At 34.4% G+C, this 10,406-nt stretch overlaps 1 long non-coding RNA gene across 1 annotated transcript; it reads right to left on the reverse strand.

Annotated features, from left to right (window-relative positions):
- Positions 1 to 8,932: 8,932 nt before the first annotated feature.
- LOC141381305 (uncharacterized) lies at positions 8,933 to 10,406 on the reverse strand. Its single transcript, XR_012401261.1, has 2 exons — positions 9,930 to 10,406; positions 8,933 to 9,258 (listed from the first exon to the last, which is right to left on the reverse strand). It is a non-coding gene; the product is annotated as an uncharacterized lncRNA (long non-coding RNA).

Genomic DNA, 10,406 nt, shown 5'->3' on the forward strand with positions numbered 1-10,406 from the left:
GAGATTTTGAGAGATTTTTGAGAGATTTATTTAATCTTTAAAGCTTTACCTTCTGACAATAGTGTATTATGATAAGGAAAACTTCCACGAGTATAATAAATAGAGGTAAAGTCTCATAAGTCTGTCAAAAAACAATGTTCATTCCGGAAATTCTTCTCGTTTAAAGAAAACGAAGCCTGTTTTAGAACCAATACATACCTGAAATTTTCATAATCATTCAGCTCATTTCTGCTAAATAGAGAAAAGTGTATCTATACAAGTGCTATGTACTTCACATTGTTAGGTATTTGCTTGTTGCTATGCTTCCTTTGGCATCAGCAAATCAGAACTCAGAATTGGAGTATTAAAATTGTCACACGCTCCTAACACTTTTTACATATAAATCATAACCCCTTAATGATTTGACAACGTACGCTGGAGGCTGCTGGGAGGTCAGTCATGTATAACCTCTATTATAGCCCTGTCTCTGCTAGTGTTTATGTCCTTCGGTGATCGTGTTTAACTACATGTTCTGAAGTTCCCACCAAATGGAGCTTCCCAGTATATATATGTATATATATATATATATATATATATATATATATATATATATATATATATATATATATATATATATATATATATAGTATATCTAATCTTTTGTATCTTTTTAGGTCTTAGTTTATGATCATCTTGCATTTTTGCTCTGTGAGTACTTCTACGTAGAGCGCCATGTTTACTGATATAAAGGTATACTGTAAATACGGAGAAGGAAAACATTATCCTGCAGGTTTTATACTAAGAACTGAATGTGCTTTTACTAACTTAGAATGGTTTCTATGTTTAGGTGATGCCCAAAAAAGACTAGTTTGGCTGATCTGCAAATCTTTGTTACATGTACTTCCTGTATTGATCTGCTGTTTTCTATGCTGTAGGAGCTGGATGTGCGTGTAGACTGACTGTGTGCGTGCGTGAGTGTGTGTACTTCAGCTGCTGTGTGCATGTGGGCTGTCGACAAATCGGCGCATGCAAACGTGTCGCATGAGTCCAGGAATCCGGAGTCCTCTAGCATGGAGTGATTGTCACCAAACCTGTCCCACTTTAACTATCTTCCTTTGTGCTCTCGCTTTGGTTCATTTTTTGGGTTTTAATCCGTTTGGTTGAAGTTTTAAGACTCAAGATTCAGATCTTTGCAGATTTTATTTTGTTTTAAGTATAGCTCTTTATGAATTCTGTCTGGATTATCGATGAGATGGAAAAGATGGACAGTTCAGTTTTACCACACTTGAAACATTAAAGAGACAGTTCACCCAAAGATTTTAATGCATATTCATACCCTAAACTGGAGTTTGTGGCCATTGTGGATATCTAAATGATGATTCTAGTTAAATGTACGCATCTTCTGTAGAGCATATATTAAAAAAGTTCTTCAAATTATTTGATTATAATACTGCTTCGACCAATAGTGTAAAATAAAAAAAAATAATAATAAAATAAAAAAAAAAAAAAAAAATATATATATATATATATATATATATATATATATATATATATATTTTTTTTTTTTTTTTTTTTTTTTTTACACTATTGGCAAAAAAAAAAAAAAAAATATATATATATATATATATATATATATATATATATATATATATATATATATATATATATATATATTTATATATAAAATATATATATATATATATATATATATATATATTTATTTTATTTTATTTTTTTTACTCTATTGGTCGAAGCAGTATTATAATCCAATAATTTGAAGAACTTTTTAGCATATGCTCTATGTATATATAACACATATTCATATTTAGACTCTGGATAATACCTGAGAATCAGATCAATATATTATAAACAGTTACATCAACCAAAGAAAAAAATACATAAAAAAATCAATTTAAACTTATTGGTATTAATAATCGTTGTTCAAAATCAGGAATTGAAAGTGTTTGCATATAAATTGAGCATTATAAAGAGTTAAGAGTCCAAATAAAGCAAACATAAACATAAATGAAACATCCTTTTCTTGGCCTTTGTCATTTTAAAAACTATTTTATGACATAAATTAAGTCAAGCAGCTCAGTACTATCAAGCTGCTGATGCTGTTTGTGGTGTTGTTTAATGATCCTCTGCTGAGATTGTGAGAGATTTTTGAGAGATTTATTTGCTGAAGCAAACAGTGACTACGAAAATGGTAAGTTTAAACATAAACATAAATGAAACATCCTTTTCTAGGCCTTGTTCATTTTAAAAACTATTGTATGATAGAAATTAAGTCAAGGAGATTAGTAATAAGTCAAGCTGATTATGCTGTTTGTGACGCTGTATAATAATACTCTGCTGAGATTTTGAGAGGTGTTTGATAGATTTATTTAATCTTTAAGGCTTTACTTTCTGACATAAGTGTAATATGATAAAGAAAACTCCCACAGCTATAATAAAGAGCAGTGAAGTCTCATAAAACCTGAATAAATAAAAACACATATCACACATATTCAAATTTAGCCTTTAGATAATACCTAAGAACGGATCATTATATTATGAAAACCTGGTAATCAATAAAAATAAGTGTATATGACTTAATAGTGTTTTCCTGGTTTTCTGAACCATCACAAATCTGCTTTTTAAACACCGTCACAGCAGCCACAAAAAAAAAAATAATAATTCAAATGTATTTGTATTAATAATTTTTGTTCAATGGCAGCTTTACAAAAGGTAAAAATCAAAATCAAAAAGTTGCATATAAATTAAACATCATAAAGAGTTATAAAGCAAACACTGACCACCAAAATGTTCTAAGCCTTGTTCGTTTTAAGAACTATTGTATGACAGAAATTAAGTCAGGCAGATTAGTAGTAAGTCAAGCTGATTATGCTGTTTGTGGCAATGTTTAATGATCCTCTGCTGAGGTTTTGAGAGATTTTTTAGATTTATTAAATTTTTCATAGTCTATAACTCTATAGAGTTATAAACCAAACATTGACCACCAAAATGGTAAGTTTAAACATAAATGAAACATCCTTTTCTAAGCCTTGTTCGTTTTTAGAATGATCGTATGACAGAAATTAAGCCAAGGAGATTAGTAATAAATCAAGTTGCTGATGCTGTTAATGGAGTTTTTAATGGTCCTCTGCTGAGATTTTGAGAGATTTAAAAAAATATTTATTTAATCTTCAAAGCCACCTTTCCTCTGCACATAGCATTCGGACACAAATGGTTGAATACACCCCCTTTTTGCAGTCGCATATATATATATTACTCTTATTTTTAATATAGACTTTTTTCTCATTCAAAAAATAACAAAAAAAAAAAACTATTTCTCATTTCACACACAAGGACCTCCTTGGACAACACTAAAACAACACACCCGGTCTAGTCGCAGAAGTTTCATTTAGTTATGTTCATATAGGTTATAAAGAATATTTGAATGGATCCGCAGGTCGAATTGGATCTGAATTGTCCACATATGGGGATGATTGGAACTCCACGCAGCTATAAATGACTTCCGTTCTGACACTTTTCATTTGTCATGTGATGTGGAAAGGTGGCTTAAGGCTTTGACTGCGTCAAATGTAGTTTTGTTGTTTCTTCTCAGTGATTCTGCTTGTTAACAGCGACTGTTTTCATCATTAAAACTCAACCAACACTTCTTTAGGCACATAAGTATATTCTTAAATTGTGACACTGATTTAGTGTTACTTTAACACTATAGAATGGGACAATACATGCTCGGAGGAGTGTTAATTTAGCACTCAGCTCAATTTTGTAGAATTTGTTGTTCCTATTATGCACTGTAAAGCCCAAAAAATTAGAGTAACTCGAAATATTTGAGGAAGCGATTGCAACAAACCATTTAAGTTCAAAAACTAATCCTAATGAGTACTGTGAACCTAATCCATTTTAGTCAATGAAGCAATTTGAGCACAGTAAAACCCAATACATGAAGAGAACTCAAACGTACTAAGTACTCTAAAACCCAATGAGTTAGGGCAACTCAAACCTTTTAAGGAAACCGATTGTGACAAACCATTTGAGTTAAAAAAAAAAAACTAATGAAAAAAATGAAATGAAAAAAAATGAAATGATGAAAAAAATAATGAAAAAAAACTATATGAGTACTGTGAACTTACACCATTTAAGTTGAAGTAATGAGGTATTACCCTCAACACTGAGTTTAAATGAGTAGAATTACCTTTCTGTAAATGTTGAGTTAACTACACTTATTTCATTTGATAAAGTTGGCTGTTGGGTTTTTACAGTATGGAGTTTACTGTTTAACAGTTTTAAGCTTTTTTTAAAAGATCTTTTTACAAAATCAGACAGATAACGAGGCAATAAATAATCACAGAAGTTTCCGTTTTGGGTGAACTATCCCTTTAAATATGCTCCAGGCAAGTACCTCAGTGTTGGCTATAGTTTTGTGCCAAGCATTTGGGTGAAATACTGTTGTTTTCAGGTCCACAAATGCTAACAGATGAATCCAAATGCTTATTATTTTAGTATCAGCACATCAACACCGTTTTTCAGTTTCTTTTTCGGGGTTTTACCAGAACTGATATTTGATGTGCAAGTTTATGATTAAGGATGGAAAGTTCACTTACCAAGTGTTTAATTCTTCTATCCATGAAGTAAATGTTGTTTTTGAGTAGAAATAGAGCCGGTCCTCTGACGAAGTGATTGAGGAACTATTAAAGTGGCAGGTTAACACAAGTGTCTCACATTGAGAGTATCTGGGAATGTAAAGTCCTCGTGTTTGATTGTGGTTTTCCGGCACTCCAACATTCCCTTGACTTATTTAGTAACGGATATAAACATTCCACCCAGCCATTTCCTAATATAGATTACTTCAGGAATATATTTATCATTATTAATATTATTCAATTAAGGATTCCAGGACAGTGTTTTAGTTGAATAAGTTGATTCACTCATCTTTGTTTTTTTTTTTCTTTATGAAATTTTGTCCCTCTGTTCTTTGTGAAGGATAATATGTATAAATAAATGTATGACAAAACTGATACTGTCCATGTTTTGTTCCTTTATAAGAGAGCTGAAGACAAAATTGTTAGCAGACACATTTGTGTTATTTTTTCAAATATTTCTCATGTGATCTTTAAGAGAAAAAGGACATATTTCACAGTATTTACTTTTTTTCTGGAGGAAGTCTTGTTTCTTGTAGTTTAACAGGAATTGAAAAGACACTTAATAATAATAAAAAATAATAATAATAATATGTTTATTATTATTTATTTATTCTCAGGTTAATTAAGAAAATTACACCACAGCAATCTAAGCCTGTTAAGTCAGGACGGGAAACTTCCTTAATTTAATAAATGATTCTGATTCCTTGTGTCTTTAAAATGACCCTTTTATTTAGATAGATAGATAGATAGATAGATAGATAGATAGATAGATAGATAGATAGATAGATAGATAGATAGATAGATAGATAGATAGATAGATAGATAGATAGATAGATAGATAGATAGATAGATAGATAGATAGATGGATGGATGGATGGATGGATGGATGGATGGATGGATGGATGGATGGAATGACAGAGAGATGATAGATAAAATGACAGAGAGATGGATGGATGGATGGATAGATAGATAGATAGATAGATAGATAGATAGATAGATAGATAGATAGATAGATAGATAGATAGATAGATAGATAGATAGATAGATAGATAGATAGATAGATAGATAGATAGATAGATAGATCGATCGATCGATCGATGGATGGATGGATGGATGGATGGATGGATGGATGGATGGATGGATGGATGGATAGAATGACAGAGAGATGATAGATAAAATGACAGAGAGATGGATGGATGGATGGATGGATGGATGGATGGATGGAATGACAGAGAGATGATAGATAAAATGACAGAGAGATGGATGGATGGATGGATAGATAGATAGATAGATAGATAGATAGATAGATAGATAGATAGATAGATAGATAGATAGATAGATAGATAGATAGATAGATAGATAGATAGATAGATAGATCGATCGATCGATGGATCGATGGATGGATGGATGGATGGATGGATGGATAGAATGACAGAGAGATGATAGATAAAATGACAGAGAGATGGATGGATGGATGGATGGATGGATGGATGGATGGATGGATGGATAGATAGATAGATAGATAGATAGATAGATAGATAGATAGATAGATAGATAGATAGATAGATAGATAGATAGATAGATAGATAGATAGATAGATCGATGGACGGACGGACGGACGGACGGACGGACGGACGGACGGACGGACAGACAGACAGACAGATAGATAGATAGAGAGATAGAGAGATAGAGAGATGATAGATAAAATGATAGATAGATAGATAGATAGATAGATAGATAGATAGATAGATAGATAGATAGATAGATAGATAGATAGATAGATAGATAGATAGATAGATAGATAGACGGACGGACGGACGGACGGACGGACGGACGTACGGACGGACGGACAGACAGACATTTTATTTTAGAGTTTGTATTAAACAATACCACTGAACAAAAACTGTGGCATTCTATTTCAATCATTAAAATGTATAATATATTACTGATGCACGGCCACACACATTTTTTTTATTAATTTAAGGCTTAACAGTAAGAGTACATGGTGTGCAACTCAACATAAAGAACGTCTAGGAGTACTTTTACATAACAGTTATGTAAAAATATGGTTAATAAAAATGCTCTATTCTGTGTTATTCTTTACTGCAATCACATTTTCTGTATAGTTAACACACACCACAATACTTTTTTTAATGTAGCTTATTTGTTTTATGACCTTTATGTACAAAAATTAGCTTGTTTTATAATGAGCTTGGGTGACGCAGTGGCGCAGTTGTCACCTCACAGCAAAAAGGTCGCTGGTTCAAGCCTAAGCTGGGTCAGTTGGCAAGTTGGCAAACTGGGGAGTTTGCATGTTCTCCCTGCGTTCGCGTGGGTTTCCTTTGGGTGCTCCGGTTAACCCCACAGTCCAAAGACATGAGGTACAGGTGAATTGGTTAGACTAAATTGACCGTAGTGTATGAGTGTGTATGGATGTTTCCCAGAGATGGGTTGGGTAACGCTTTCTTTTACAACCCGCAAAGTACCGCGTAAGTACAGTGAAATTACAGTGTACTTTTCTGTACGTACTGTGTAAGTATAATGAACGTATGTGTAAGTATGAGGGAACAAACCGTAATGCTTGGGTAAAAAGGGGGTAACAACCAGATGTTCATCACGAAAATTACCGCGTAAGTACAGTGAAATAACGGTGTACTTTTCTGTACCTATAGTGTAAGTATAAATAACGTTTACGTAAGTATAAGGGAACAAACAGTAATGCTCGGGTAAGGGGGTAGCAACCAGATATTCAGCATCCGCGTAAGTACAGTGAAATAAGGTTGTACTTTTCTTTAAATTGCAAAAGAACAAACCATAATGTTTGCGTAAAAGGGGAGTAACAATAAGATATCCATCACGCAAAGAAGTATATTAAGTTTACGATGTACATTTCTTCAAGTATTGTATACATATAAAGAATTATGCAAGGATGGTGACAACCTATTGCTATCTGCAAATGTACTGTATATGCACCTGCGTGAATACATTAGTACTCTTATTCAGTGCTTGGGTTTTATATGGGGTGTTTAATGAATAAAAGGTTTACAACCTGTGAAATTATGAACCCTTATTGTATACTGTATGTATTTTAAATCTGCAATTCAATATAAAATATATTTCCATACACTACTTACCTTATGTTTATTTGTCGATCTCACCAAAGCCATCAATGTCTCCATAACTCACTATCAACAAATAACTTTGCATGACATAGGCCTACCGTCAGGGTTCAATGCAGATTAAAACAGGCTCGCATCTTTACTGCTGTTGCACAGGGGGGCTAACTGTTGCATTTCAGTAAATGTATAGCTGATGCTTTATAGAAAAATCTAGTAATTTGGTCTTCAATCAATAAAAACTGCTGCTGTAGTTTACTCTGTTCTTAGTGTTCAAGTATACACTAGTATGTTAAAGTTCAGCTTCTTCCCTCTTTGTTCCCTGTAGTTAAAGGGTAAATACAGTATTTGTTCCCCCCTTGTTCCCTGTACTTACAGGGTAAATACCACATTTGAGGGTTGTAAATTAAAGTGAAGCTTTGTTCCTCCCTTGTTACCTCCTTGTTACCTGTACTTACAGGGTAAATACCACATTTGAGGGTTGTAAATTAAAGTGAAGCTTTGTTCCTCTCTTGTTACCTCCTTGTTACCTGTACTTACAGGGTAAATACCACATTTGAGGGTTGTAAATTAAAGTGAAGCTTTGTTCCTCTCTTGTTACCTGTAGTTAAAGGGTAAATACAACATTTGTTCCCCCCTTGTTCCCTTTAGTTTACAATGTAAAATCTTGAAGGCAGTGAAATAAATATACAAACACACAATATATTTCTTCTTTACTTTGTAACCTTTATTTTAATAAATAAGCATTTTAAAAGACTTCATATTAATCAAACATTGTCTTGTCTATCATTGCCTATACTCATTCATTTTCTCTTCGGCTTTGTCCTTTTGTTAATCTGGGGTCGCCACAGTGGAATAAACCACCATCTTATCCAGCATATGTTTTACGCAGTGGATGCCCTTCCAGCTGCAACCCATCTCTGGGAAACATCCATACACACCCACTCACACGCATTCACTACGGACAATTTAGTCTACCCAATTCACCTGTACCGCATGTCTTTGGACTGTGAGGGAAACCGGAGCACCCGGAGGAAACCCACGCGAACGCAGGGAGAACTCCATGCAGAAACCTTCTTGATGTGTGGAAACAGCACTACCTACTGTGCCACCGTGTAGCCACCCAGCTGCAACCCATCACTGGGAAACATCCATACATACTCATTCACACACATACACTACGGACAATTTTACCTTACCCAATGTCACCACATATTTTTGGACTTGTGGGAGCACCCGGAGGAAACCCACGCTAACATGGGGAGAACATGCAAACTCCACACAGAAATGCCAACTGACCCAGCCGAGGCTCGAACCAGCGACCTTCTTGCTGTGAGGCGATTGTGCTACCCACTGCGCCTGCCTATACTCAAACAGCAAAATAACACATTATTTCCTTCCCCCTTTTTTTCTGGCATCTCTTGCTTGGCTTCCTCTTCTGCTCTTCTCAGCTTCCACTGAGGACTCTGATGGTGAGTGGCTGATGAAATCCCATGGGTCTTGCTGCTCTGCATTTATATAAAATATATGAACAGACAGAAAGGCTTTTAGTAAGCTATAGACATGTTTATTTTCCTGTTTAATGTGTGTGTAGTGGTTGTCCAACAATTTCACACACTAAACATTTACAGATACCATACAGACACTATACATTACTATCAAACAAAAGTACTATCATCAGATCATATGGGAGATTGTGATCATTTATAGTGATAATAATTAAAGCGCAGAGGGGAAAAGGCTTAAATAGTAGGCTACTGTGCTAAAGTCCTAGGCAAACGTTACTAGTAATTGGAGGGGGGGGGGGCTATTGATATATACATTTACATTTCCAAACATTAATTTTGTCATTAACTTTGCTGTAATTAACGTATAAAGGGAGAAAATCGTCTGCACAGTCAGTATGACAACAGCCACAGAGATCTGACCTGCTCATCATCCAGTCTTTCTGGAATGACATGAAGAAACTAAATCCATAGGAACTTTGGCAACATTTCTAAGATGTGCAAAGTAAACGACAGTAAACATTGGTAAATATTCGCTGCTGGCCGTTTAGATTCGGCCATGAACTAACGTTAATGTTACGCTAAAAACAAATGAAACAAAATAAATATAATCTGGTTAATGCACAATTTCTAATCGTAACAATAGCCTTATTTACTGACAACGATTTACTCACATGTGTTACATGGTGACAAGACGGAGCAATTCCAAACGTCCCAAAAGTCTGAGCAAAACCTCGTGGCGTGCTGCTGCAGTTTGATTCGGATCTTTAGAGGCTTCTTGATTCACAACTCGTTTGAATCAACGAATCAGTAGGCGCGTACCTGAAGTGATACAATATCGCGAGATGGATTCAAATGCACACGGAGCTGTCTGTTGTTCTCGCGATGTTTTGATGTCACACTGATCGGTTTGTTGAAGACGAATCGATTCAACTCTCCGTCCTCCATTCCCAGAATTTCCTGTTCACGGCAGTACAAGGACGGCAGCGCGAGGTAAATAAAACAAGTATTTTTATGACGTTATGTACATAGAAGTGTTTGTTTAGGTTTTTGTTTATATCTGATGTTTGTACCTATTTTTAACAATTACACCCTTTTCACAACACTGTTATGACGCGTTTAACGATCATCAGCATCTAAAATCCTTGAGT

The sequence above is a fragment of the Danio rerio genome, chromosome 3 (genome assembly GCF_049306965.1).
Source record: "Danio rerio strain Tuebingen ecotype United States chromosome 3, GRCz12tu, whole genome shotgun sequence".
Lineage (NCBI taxonomy): Eukaryota > Metazoa > Chordata > Actinopteri > Cypriniformes > Danionidae > Danio > Danio rerio.